Source organism: Pinus tabuliformis, chromosome J (genome assembly GCF_031772625.1).
Source record: "Pinus tabuliformis cultivar Carrire ecotype Pingquan chromosome J, CPIR1, whole genome shotgun sequence".
Taxonomy (NCBI): domain Eukaryota; kingdom Viridiplantae; phylum Streptophyta; class Pinopsida; order Pinales; family Pinaceae; genus Pinus; species Pinus tabuliformis.
Window position 1 is genome coordinate 453,998,764 of NC_142295.1, and position 11,250 is coordinate 454,010,013.

An 11,250-nucleotide genomic window follows, 5' to 3' on the forward strand; every position below is an offset into this window, starting at 1 on the left:
TTTATTTCTTTGTATCCGATAAACAAACACAATTGGTCAAATGGTTTCCTCTGGATGAATGGTGGTATAACACTTCCTTCCATATTGTAGCAAAAATGACACCATTTATGGCACTTTATGGATATCATCCACCATCCATTACATCATATTTAAGAGAAAATTCTAAGGTTCAAGAAGTGGAAGATCGCATCGAGCATCAACAACAAGTTCTCCAACTCTTAAAGGATAACCTCACTTTGGCGCAGAATAGAATGGAACAATAGGCAGATCAACATCGCAGCGAAAGAAGTTTTGATCGAGGTGACTGGATATTTATACAACTACGACCATATAAACAAATGTCCCTCAAGCAAGCTAAGAAGGATAATAAATTATCACCAAAGTAGTATGGTCCATACAAAGTGTTGCAAAAGATTGGTACTATGGCATACAAATTGGAGCTTCATGTAGCTTCCCGAGTGCACACAGTTTTCCATGTTTCATGCTTAAAGAAGGTTATAGGTGACAATATCCCAGTTTAAACAATATTGCTAGAACTTGACAAGGAAGGAAAAATCATATTGGAACCTGAAGCAGTCACAGAAAAACGAACTCGATAGCTTCGAAATCAATCAATTTTGGAGTATCTCATCAAGTGGAAGAATTTACCCAATGAATATTCCACATGGGAGGATGAGAATTTTATATAGAAGCATCCATAACTACACAAGCGTTGAGGACAACACTTTTTTTGAAGGAGAGGGGAATGTTAGGTCCCTATAATACTAGTGATTCCCCCATTACTATAGTCATTTTAGCCCTTATTGTTATTTTTGTGCCCCTATTGTCCCCATATTGTTATTATTGTACCCCATAGAAGCCCACTATTGTTATTTTTGTGCCTATATAATATTATTTTTATGTCAGCTTGATTATATTTTGACCCCTTAGACTCCTATATATAGAAAGGAGGTTTTTTCATTTGTATCATCCAAGAATTGTTCATTTGTTAAACGAGGTTGCCCCACTCAAAGAGGCTGATTTTGAAGTCGTTGATCTATCTTTTCTTATATTTTGTGAGCTGGTTGCATAACATATCTGGTGTCTTCATGTGTTTAATTCTTGCATGTTGTGTGAATGCTTTGTTTCCTTGGTAAACAAAATTGCAAACATCTCTCCTTGAAATCTGCAAAAGGAATTCAATAGCTATTGAGCACAAACATAAATCATTAACTGTATAAAAAGAAGATTAAGTTTAGCAAAAAAAAAGAATTTAAATTACTGATTCACCCACCCTTAGTAATTTCCCATCTTAAATATCAACTGGTATCAAATTCAATTCCTTCAATAGCAATCTAACAACTGGAAGGAGGTCTTAAGTGAGTGAAATGGCTAGTCAAGAAAGATGCTCAACAAATAAGGCCCCTATATTTACTAGTACAAACTATGGCTTCTAGAAAGTAATAATGAAGACATATTTAATGTCTCTAGGAATAGAAGTTTGGTATGCTATGTTGATGGGGTATGAAGAACCAAAGGAAAAAATTAGTGACAAAGATGCCAAACTGAATTTTATATCTAATACAAATGCTATGAATGCACTTCTGAGTGGTCTATGTAAGTCTAAATTTATCAAAGTAATGCATTGTGAGATAGCTAAAGATATTTGGGATAAATTAGAAAATATTGATGAAGGAGATAAAAAGGTGAAGATGGCCAAATTAGAAGTGTATAGAACACAGTTTGAGATGTTACAAATGAATGAAGATGAATATATAGCTAAATTATTGTTAAGACTTGATGAAGTTGTAAATATCATGCTGGGTCTAGGTGAAACAATCAACGAAAGTGTAATAGTTCAAAAAAAATTGAGGTCATTACCTTCTAAATTCAATCCTGAGGTTTCAACGATAGAAGAAACATCAAACTTTGATAACTTGAACAGACATAAACCATGTGGCTCTTTGACAGCATATGAGATGAGAATTTAAAAAGGGAAGTCAACTAGTATAGAGGCAACTTTCAAGGCAGATAAGCCCATAAAATAAAAGGAGCAGTCATGCTTAGGTTCTGATGAAGAAGAAGTAAAATTCGTTAGAAGGTTTAAGAAAGGAACAGATAAGTATAGAGGAAAATTTCCATTTAAGTGTTTTAATTGTGGAAGAGTGGGACATTATGCATCAAAATTCCCTTTTTAGGAGGAAAATCAGCTTAAAGGGAAAGAGAAGAACAAGTCTAGCAAAATACAGAAAGAGAAATAATTCAAAAATAAAAATTTCTATGCTCAAGAAGATAGTAGTGGATCTGAAATTTCTAACAAATCCTCTAGTGAAGATGGAACAAGTGAATTTATACTGATGGCCTTGGAAGACCTTGAAAAGGATTTCCAGGAATATGAAGAAGAACAAGAAGGTGAGGTAGACCTTGAGGGGGAGTTAATAAGTGCCCTAAATGAAATAGAAAGGCTTAAACTAAATAATAGAAAGTAGAAAGAGATCCTATTAAAATATGTAAAGGAAGAATCAAATTCAGAAGACGTTATCAAGTTGAAAGTTAAACTTGAAGAAGCGAAGCAGGTGGAATACATTTTACTGCAGTAGATAAAAGAGAAAAACCAAGAATGTGAAGATTGGAGGAAGAGGTGGTATTTCTAAAGAAAAAACTAGAGAAAGCTCAAACTGAAATAAACATAAACATTTAGTAGATAAAAGGATTTGAAAAATTGGATGTGATATTCAATTCTCATAGGTCTCCACCCATAAAGAAAAGGTTAGGTTATGAAGGAGAATCTAGTAAATCTAAGGTACAGGAAAAAAAGGACAATCACCTTTGTTAAAGATGCTAGGAGAGAGGATGATAACTCACATCAATCTAACAATAAAACATTGAGCAACACTTCAACATCAAGTGAACAAATGCAAAGAAACATTGTCGGTATAGTACAGAAGGCAAAAGAAATGGACAATCAATACACAACCTATCAAAAACCACACTTCTTCAGAAGACAGGAATATCAAATGTCAAGTTGGTTAGATTCTCAAATAACATCCACTACCAGGTACAGATATTTGTTTTTATGGATATTATTATTATTGTAAAAATTTTGGACATAGAGCCATAAATTGTAGAGAATATGTGAGAAGAATTGATCTTGAAAATTTTAAGATGAGAAAGAATGGATTCACAAACATTAAAAAAAATATGAATCTAGACAAAAATGCATTTTCTCCACTCGATATCACTGAATGTTTCTATTTTCACAACTTTGGACACAATTCATATGAATGTAAGCTTAAAGAAAATAGATTAACATCTCAGAATATGTACAAAACAATTGGATGCATGCAATGGAGAAAGAAGGTAGAAGAAAAGAAACCTGACAAGTGTGACATAGTTTTGTATGCTCAAGATAGAAATAATAAATGGTATGTGGTTAGTGGCTGCTCTAGACATATGACAAGAGACAAAAGCAAGTTTGTTTACCTGAATGAAAATAAAAATGGAAATGTCACATTTGGTAATGATGAAGCAGGAATAATTAGAGGAAAGGGTACAGTTAGTCTGAATAGCAGAAGAGGAAAGGCTCAAGATGTATTGTTTGTAGATGGTCTAAAACATAACTTGTTGAGTGTAATTCAGATGTGTGACAAAGGTTTTGATGTTCTTTTTAGAGCTCAATACTATGAAATCAGGTCAAAATCTACAGGGAATGTTCTGGCTAAAGGAGTTTGAACTGAGAATAATATATATATCTTGAAAGAAGAGAATGAAGAATGCTACATCAAAAAAAAATATGAATCATGGCTATGGAATAGGAGATTGGGGCATCTCAACCTTGATCACATCATTAAACTTAGCAAGAAGAAAGAATTCAGAGATCTACCAATAATAAAAAATCCTCAAAACATTATCTGCAAGTCATGTCAAATGGGAAAACAAACATGAACATCATCCAAAGTCAAAGATAAATTATCAAGCAGTAAGCCCTTGCAGTTATTTCATATGGATCTATGCATTCCTTCCAGAATAGAAGCCCCGGGAGGAGAATAATGTTTCATGCTGGTAATCGATGAATACTCAATATTAATGTGGGAAATATTTTTCGGGAATAAGTGAGAAGCATTTCAAAAATTTAAAACATTTAAGTCACTGGCAGAAAATCAAATAGGGTGCAAGATAAAGTGCATAAGGTTAGACAAAGGAGGTGAATTTACATTAGATGAGTTTGAAGACCTATGTAATGAATTTCGGATAAAACAACAATATACTATTGTAGACACACCAAAACAGAATGGAGTCGTAGAGAGATAAAACATGTATGTTTAGCAAATATCCAGAGCCATGATGCAAGAGAGAAACATTGCTCAAACCTATTAGGAAGAAGTGGTGCATACAACATTTCATATTCTCAATAAGGCACATCTTAGACCAAATTGTGATAAGACACCTTATGAACTATGGCACGGGAAACCAATAGAAATCAAACATTTCAAAGTATTCATAAGTAAACGTTATATCAAAAATAATGATGAAAAGATGGGAAAGTTTGATGCTCGATCTGATGAAGGAATATTTTTGAGATATTCATCAAAAAGTAAGGGATACAAGTTTTATAATAAAAGACTGCATAAGATTGTGGAATGAATAGATGTAAAGGTTGATGAAGGTCTACCCAATAAGAACAAGAACATGGGTTTTATCAATCCTCCAGATCATCATCATCATATCAATAAGGAGAATGAAGTACAAGATGAAGAATTAGATGATACTGAGACTCATCCAAAAGGACCTTCAAGATACACTCAAAAGAATCACCCTGGAAATAAAATTATTGGAGATAAAAGTGAAGGACTACAAACAAGGATGCAACTAGTAGAAAAATATGAGCAAGTTCATATAGCCATGTTATCACAAATAGAGCCAAAGAAATTTGAGGAGGCAAGTAAAGAAAAAATTTGGATAGATGCTATGAACGAGGAATTAGACCAAATTGAGAAGAACAAGACTTGGGAACTAACACCAAGACCTGTCGAAAAGAATATCATTGGCACAAAATGGGTATTTAAAAAGAAGATGAATGAACAAGGTCAAGTTGTTAGAAACAAAGTCGGACTAGTGTGTAAGGGTTACTAACAAATAGAAGGAATTTATTATGAAGAGACCTTTGCACCAATCGCGATATTGGAAGCAATCAGGATGTTTTTAGCCTTTTCATGCTATAATGATTTCAAGGTGTATCAAATGGACATGAAATCTGCTTTCCTAAATGGTGATCTTGAGGAATAAGTCTATATGGAACAACATGAAGGTTTCTCATTGACAGATAAGACTAATTATGCCTGTGGGTTAAAGAAAGCACTATCTGGTCTTAAACAAGCACCTCGGGCATGGTACTCTAAAATGGACAAGTACCTTCAAAAATAGGGGTTCAAGAGAGGAGGAGATGATAATAATCTATACATTAAGGATGATAAATATTAGTTACTAATTATAGTTGTGTGCATGGATGATATTATGTTTGGAAGTAATAAGTATCATCTAGTAGAATGGTTTTTTGAATAGGTGAAGACTGAGTTTGAAATGTCTAGATTGGAGAGCTTACATTCTACCTAGGGCTCCAAATCCTACAAAACCCTAGAGGCATGTTAATTTATCAAGAGAAGTATCTAAAAGATGTGTTAAAAAGATTCCTAATGGAAGATTGTAAACCAATCTCAACCCCCATGACTAAGGGATGTAATCTACTTGCAGATGATGCACCACCTGATGTGGATCAAAAGCTATGATCTATGATAGGAATTCTATTATATCTAACAACTTCTCAGCTAGATATAATTTTGTTAGTCGAATTAGTGACAAGGTATCAATCAACACCCAAACAAATCCATTTGTTAACAACAAAAAGAATATTCAGGTACTTTAAAGGGACTACAAACTATGGTCTATGGTATCTGAAAGGTAAGGATTTTACTCTGACATCATACACAGATGTAGATTGGGAAAGTTGTGTGGATGACAGAAAAATTACAAGTGGTGGCGCATTATACCTAGGAGAATCATTGGTGGCATGGCTAAGCAAAAAATAAGCACCGGTTTATCTACCGTAGAAGTTGAATACATAGTAGTTGTAGCTTGTTGCACACAAGTATTGTGGATGAAACAAACAATACAGGACATGAAGGTAAATTTTAATGAACCCATATCTATCAAGTGTGACGATACAAGTGCAATAAGCATTTCAAAAAATCATGTGCTCCATTCAAGGACTAAACATATACCTATAAAGTACCACTTTCACAGACAACAAAACAGTGAAGATGGAGTCCATACCCACAAGGGAACAAGTAGTAGACATATTTACAAAACCCCTTGCTAAAGAATCATTTGAATATCTGAGAAACAAGCTAGGGATAGTAACTATAGAATCTCTTCATTCATGTGACTTTAAAAGGAGAACCGTAATGATTGTGAAGTATATGAAATTGAGCATGATCTAGGGGGAGATTATAGGAGAAAGAAGGAGTAACGAAGAGGAACACAAAGCTTATGATCATGTCAAGAATTTGAAGTAGTTAAAGAAGAAGCAAGAACAAAAGCATCTTCAAAGAGGGAAATCAAGTCACATTCTCTAGGAGCTAATAACATCAATAGGGTTCACCATACAAAAGACCATTATTCAATGATTTTTTTTTTCACATGTATATATCTGACGCATAAACATCTAAATAGATTTCTCCAAGTAGAGATAGTACTAGTACTGCTAAGACAATTGCATATATATTCAAATCATGTTGAAAGTTAAGCATAACTTATTGTATAATTGCATCATCAATTTTTCTCAAAATTCTGGGTTTTCTAAGTGCATCAATGTACATTATGATAATCCCCATTAAACATATGATGTATAAAACTTGAGAGCCATCCAAATAGGAACATTGAAGAAAAATCAAATACATTGACATCAAGCGGACAAGAAGAATCTATATATGTTTATGTTTGGTTTATAGATGCATTCATCATGAAGCATCATGAGTTCTACATTAGAACCTTATTATTGTTGATCTCCATATGAAGACTTATATCTCAACAAGTAATCAAATATTGTACCAATTTCACTGCATCACTAGGATTTCTTTAAATCCTTCAGCACTGTTATTGTGATCACTACTATGAATGCTTGAAGAAGAAAAATAAGTTTATCAACAAAAGATGAAAGTTCAAAGAAATTACAGCGAGATCATTCTCCATTCCAAAAAGAAAAATTGGAAATTATCCTTGCTCACCAATCTCATTTCAAGCAATGACAAACTTTTGAAAAAAAATGGGACTCCTAGGAGAAAATTATTTCAAATAAACATATTGAAGAACTCAAATGCATAAATCAGCGTTCAAACTTATTATATTGCATAATAAAAGATTTTTTATGGAAATGTCTCTACAATTGAAGGCCATGGGTGATTGAAACACCATGCCTCACTCAATTGCAGCACTTCAGCTTCATTATTATTTCTGAAAGGAGTTAAATAATATTTATGCTACTTGATCAAAGTAAATCTATGGAGGAATTTTTGCAAAGCATCATCTAAGTTGAGGCATTGGGATACAATTTCTAGTCATTCAACTCTAAGGGAATTCAAAAAACAATAAAATGTTGAATATGAGACTTCCGTTACACGAAATTGAAAAGGGTATCACTATGCATTGATCATTTTCCTACACTAAAATATTTAAAAGAACAAAAAGGGAGAGATACAAGAAGGAAAATCAGAGAAAGTAAGCATAAAGAGGAAAATTGGCATCCATCAAAGAAGACAAAGCACTCATAATGATTTCTATATATCATGATAAGCTACGAAAAGTGAGAAGAAAAGTAATGCCCGTTTAATTACAATTATGAAGGTTAAGATTTTGACGGAAGTAGAGGTGTTAGGGAAAGAAAGACAACACCATACATAGTATTGACAACCAATGCATTGGACCAACGTTAAATAATGTATTCAACAATGTTCATAGGAATAATAATTATTACATGTGTTCATAATATATCAGTTTTTTTTTTTTTAAACTTGGTATACTACAACGGATCTTTATGGTGCATTACTGTCTTATACAACTTTATTGAAGGAGCAGTGGTAGGTGCAGTAATAGTATAATAGTAGTTGCAGGGTTGCAGAACAATTAATTACTAGTGGAAACATTCACATAATGGTTGGAACTACATTCAAAAGTTTGTAGAACAATTAATTTTAATGGAAATGGCATCATTATTCTCATTGGAGTATTTATTTCATTGCATTGATTACACTGGATCATATCTTCCTTTCTCATGCTTAATTTGATAGATAACATACCAACTATGCAATACCAACATTTCTTAATATCAAGCATTATGTCCTTTGCATTATGGAGAGTGTTAATGATACTGGACTTTAACTTTCTTAATATTGGATGTGCCTTTGGCAACATTAAATCATTCTGGAGCAGCGTTGTAATATGCGCTCAATGTGTTCAATGCATTCAACTCTTATATTCCAGCGTTAAAGAACTAATATGCTATCGCATTTGAGTTTTTGGGAGCAGCGTATTACAACATTTATTGTGCTATACAATGAGTGAGCATATTGGAAGATGTACTGGGATCGGTAATTATTTATATAATTGGGTCAACACTATGCATTTGGACCAACACCATGATTTTTGAAGCATTATGCATATTCTTATTACTAGCATTCAATTATATTCGCATATTCTTATTACTAGCATTCAATTATATTCACTCGGCAGACGAAATATTATATTTGACAACTTTTTGATGGGTGTTATACAATTTTGAGTTGATATTAGGGTTTTGTGCCCTAGCATAGCAATGTTGGATAAATTGAGTTGGAATTCACAAGATTTTAGGTGACATGTGGACATCGATTATTAGGTGATTTCCATGGAGAAAAGTAGACGAAATTGAAAATTATTTCTACCATTCTTAGTTAATGAGGTTGGACACAACATTCCAGTCTGATTGAAGGAGCAACGTTACTTTGAATTCTAGTGAGTGATTCTCAAAGAATACCCATATAGTGTATAGATATTAGCGTGCCACCATGAATCTGTACATTACTTCTCTACAGCTTGTCAACGATCTTCAATGTTTGGTTTATGAGGATTAATATCTCCAAGGATTATGTGCGTAGAAGAGGTGGTTCGAAGAGGTGGTTTCAACGCATTACCTGGCACTTAGCATAGGTATCCAACGGTGCAGCGTGGAGGATTGTATCGCAGAAAAATGAAGAAAAGGAACTCTACAATCTTTTATTTGGTGGAGATGCAAGAATTTTTGAAAGGTAACTCACTTCTCTATTTGAAATAACTCAACCTTATCTACATCACTACAGTTAAGAATTGCAACCAACAGAAATAACTATAGATGCCCTGACAATGCCATTCAAAAATGGATATGAACTATATCAGATCTCTAATTACTTGGAGAGATGCATATCTAGAATACCATGTGTACACTATCATAAAATAAAGCTACATGTAAACTATTTATGCATCTTCCTTCTTGCATCATCGCATGAAATCATCCTCGATTTCTTGAGTGGATTTGCTATCAGATGGAATATCTTTATTAGAAGTCATTTTTTCTACAACCATAAAGCCTTTATAGCTTCTTATTTTTTTACTTGCCTCTCTTTCTCAAGCTGCTCGAGTTCCTCACATGTTTTGTTTTCCCTCCCTTGAGCTTTTATTTGTGCTTTCTCTGCAGCATTTATAGCTTCTCGCTCAGCTTTCAAATCAGGTTTCTGCCCAACTTTTGTTCTGTTCAATCGATTCACAATTTCATTAGTTTGTTTCTCTACTCTTATAGTTCGAACAAGCTTGGGATTATGGAAGCCATCTTTCCAAACATCCATAAAAGAATTCTTTCTTAAATTTTACCAAAGGGTGTACACAATGTCAATGTTATTGAGTTTGTTTCCTTGAATAGAGTGTGCCTTCACTAGCTGTGCACAATCATCCAAGATTGGTTGACTAATATCGTCTATTTTCTGACCCTTGTGCATTCTCAAATAAAAGTGTGTTAAGGATAACTTATCCATGTGAAACCAAATATCGTCAGGAATACAGTATCTGATGAGTTCTTCATTTTTAAAATTATCAATTCCCATGTAGATGGTGTAATCACCAGCCTCTGGTCTGGCCTTGAAATAGAGTACCATCTTGCCTACTGAAATGCTAACCTTAAAGATCCTACTCGAAACACTTTTGGCACACCATCCTTGACAATTTGCAGAAGTATAGACCCTTTCTAAAGGATCATGCCTTGGGTGAAGTTTTAAAGATATGATTATAGACTGATTCAAATTAACATCTGTGATATTCTTTTATATCTTTCACTCTGAGGAGAAAGTACGACGATGTGACAAAACTAATTCAGAGCAGCTTGGGACACGAATATGAAGTTAGTTTAAGATTATTTAAACACGGTTACATCCTTTTGAATACAAGATCTCGAGTGAAAAGGTTGAAGTATCCATATTTGTGACCATAAAGTTAGAAGTTGGTTTTTACAGTAAGGGCACCGATTGAAAACATTCACACTCTAATCAGAGCATCAGAGGTATGATTTAATTGAGGATAACTTTCTGACTGGTATGTAAGAAGCAGCGTGATAGACTAGTTCCAGATCTAAAAGATACATCAGCAATTCTAAGATGAGGAACACAGTTTGTAGTTGGAAAATATCTGTACATCTAGAACATTTAGCAGTGAAGAAACTTCATTTGCTCCTGGGATGTTGGGTTGTGCTGAGTAGCATTGGTGTGTTGAGCTTGCTTGTTGCTTGAATCTGGAATTGATCAGTGCTAGGGTTTCGCAAAGATGAGTAGTGAAGTTGTCAGGGTTTTCTATTGGTATACATACTAAGCAGAAATAATAGAGATTTGATGAAGCTTGGATTTTGGTATTTGTATTGATTTGAATCTTGTAGAGGAATGGTTGGTTTATTGATATGCAGAGAGAGCATGATGTATTCAGCAGCAAAGAGCATTGGATTATTAAGCTGGTATATTCACATATTTTGGAATTGAGTCTTCTGCTAAGTATCTGAACATTGTGTTATGATTGTTCTATATGGTATCTAACCTTGTCCATGCTAAGTACTATGAATTGTTTTACTAGATAGACTATTATCCTTAATATAACAGATGACAATGATTCATGAGATTGGAACACATGGCACAAAGGTTATTATTTATAATTTATGGCTAAATG

The 11,250-nt window shown here is 33.7% G+C and overlaps 1 pseudogene; it reads right to left on the reverse strand.

The window, feature by feature from the left end:
• Positions 1-9,410: 9,410 nt before the first annotated feature.
• On the reverse strand, positions 9,411-10,719 carry LOC149227773 (uncharacterized; annotated as a pseudogene).
• Positions 10,720-11,250: the final 531 nt, after the last annotated feature.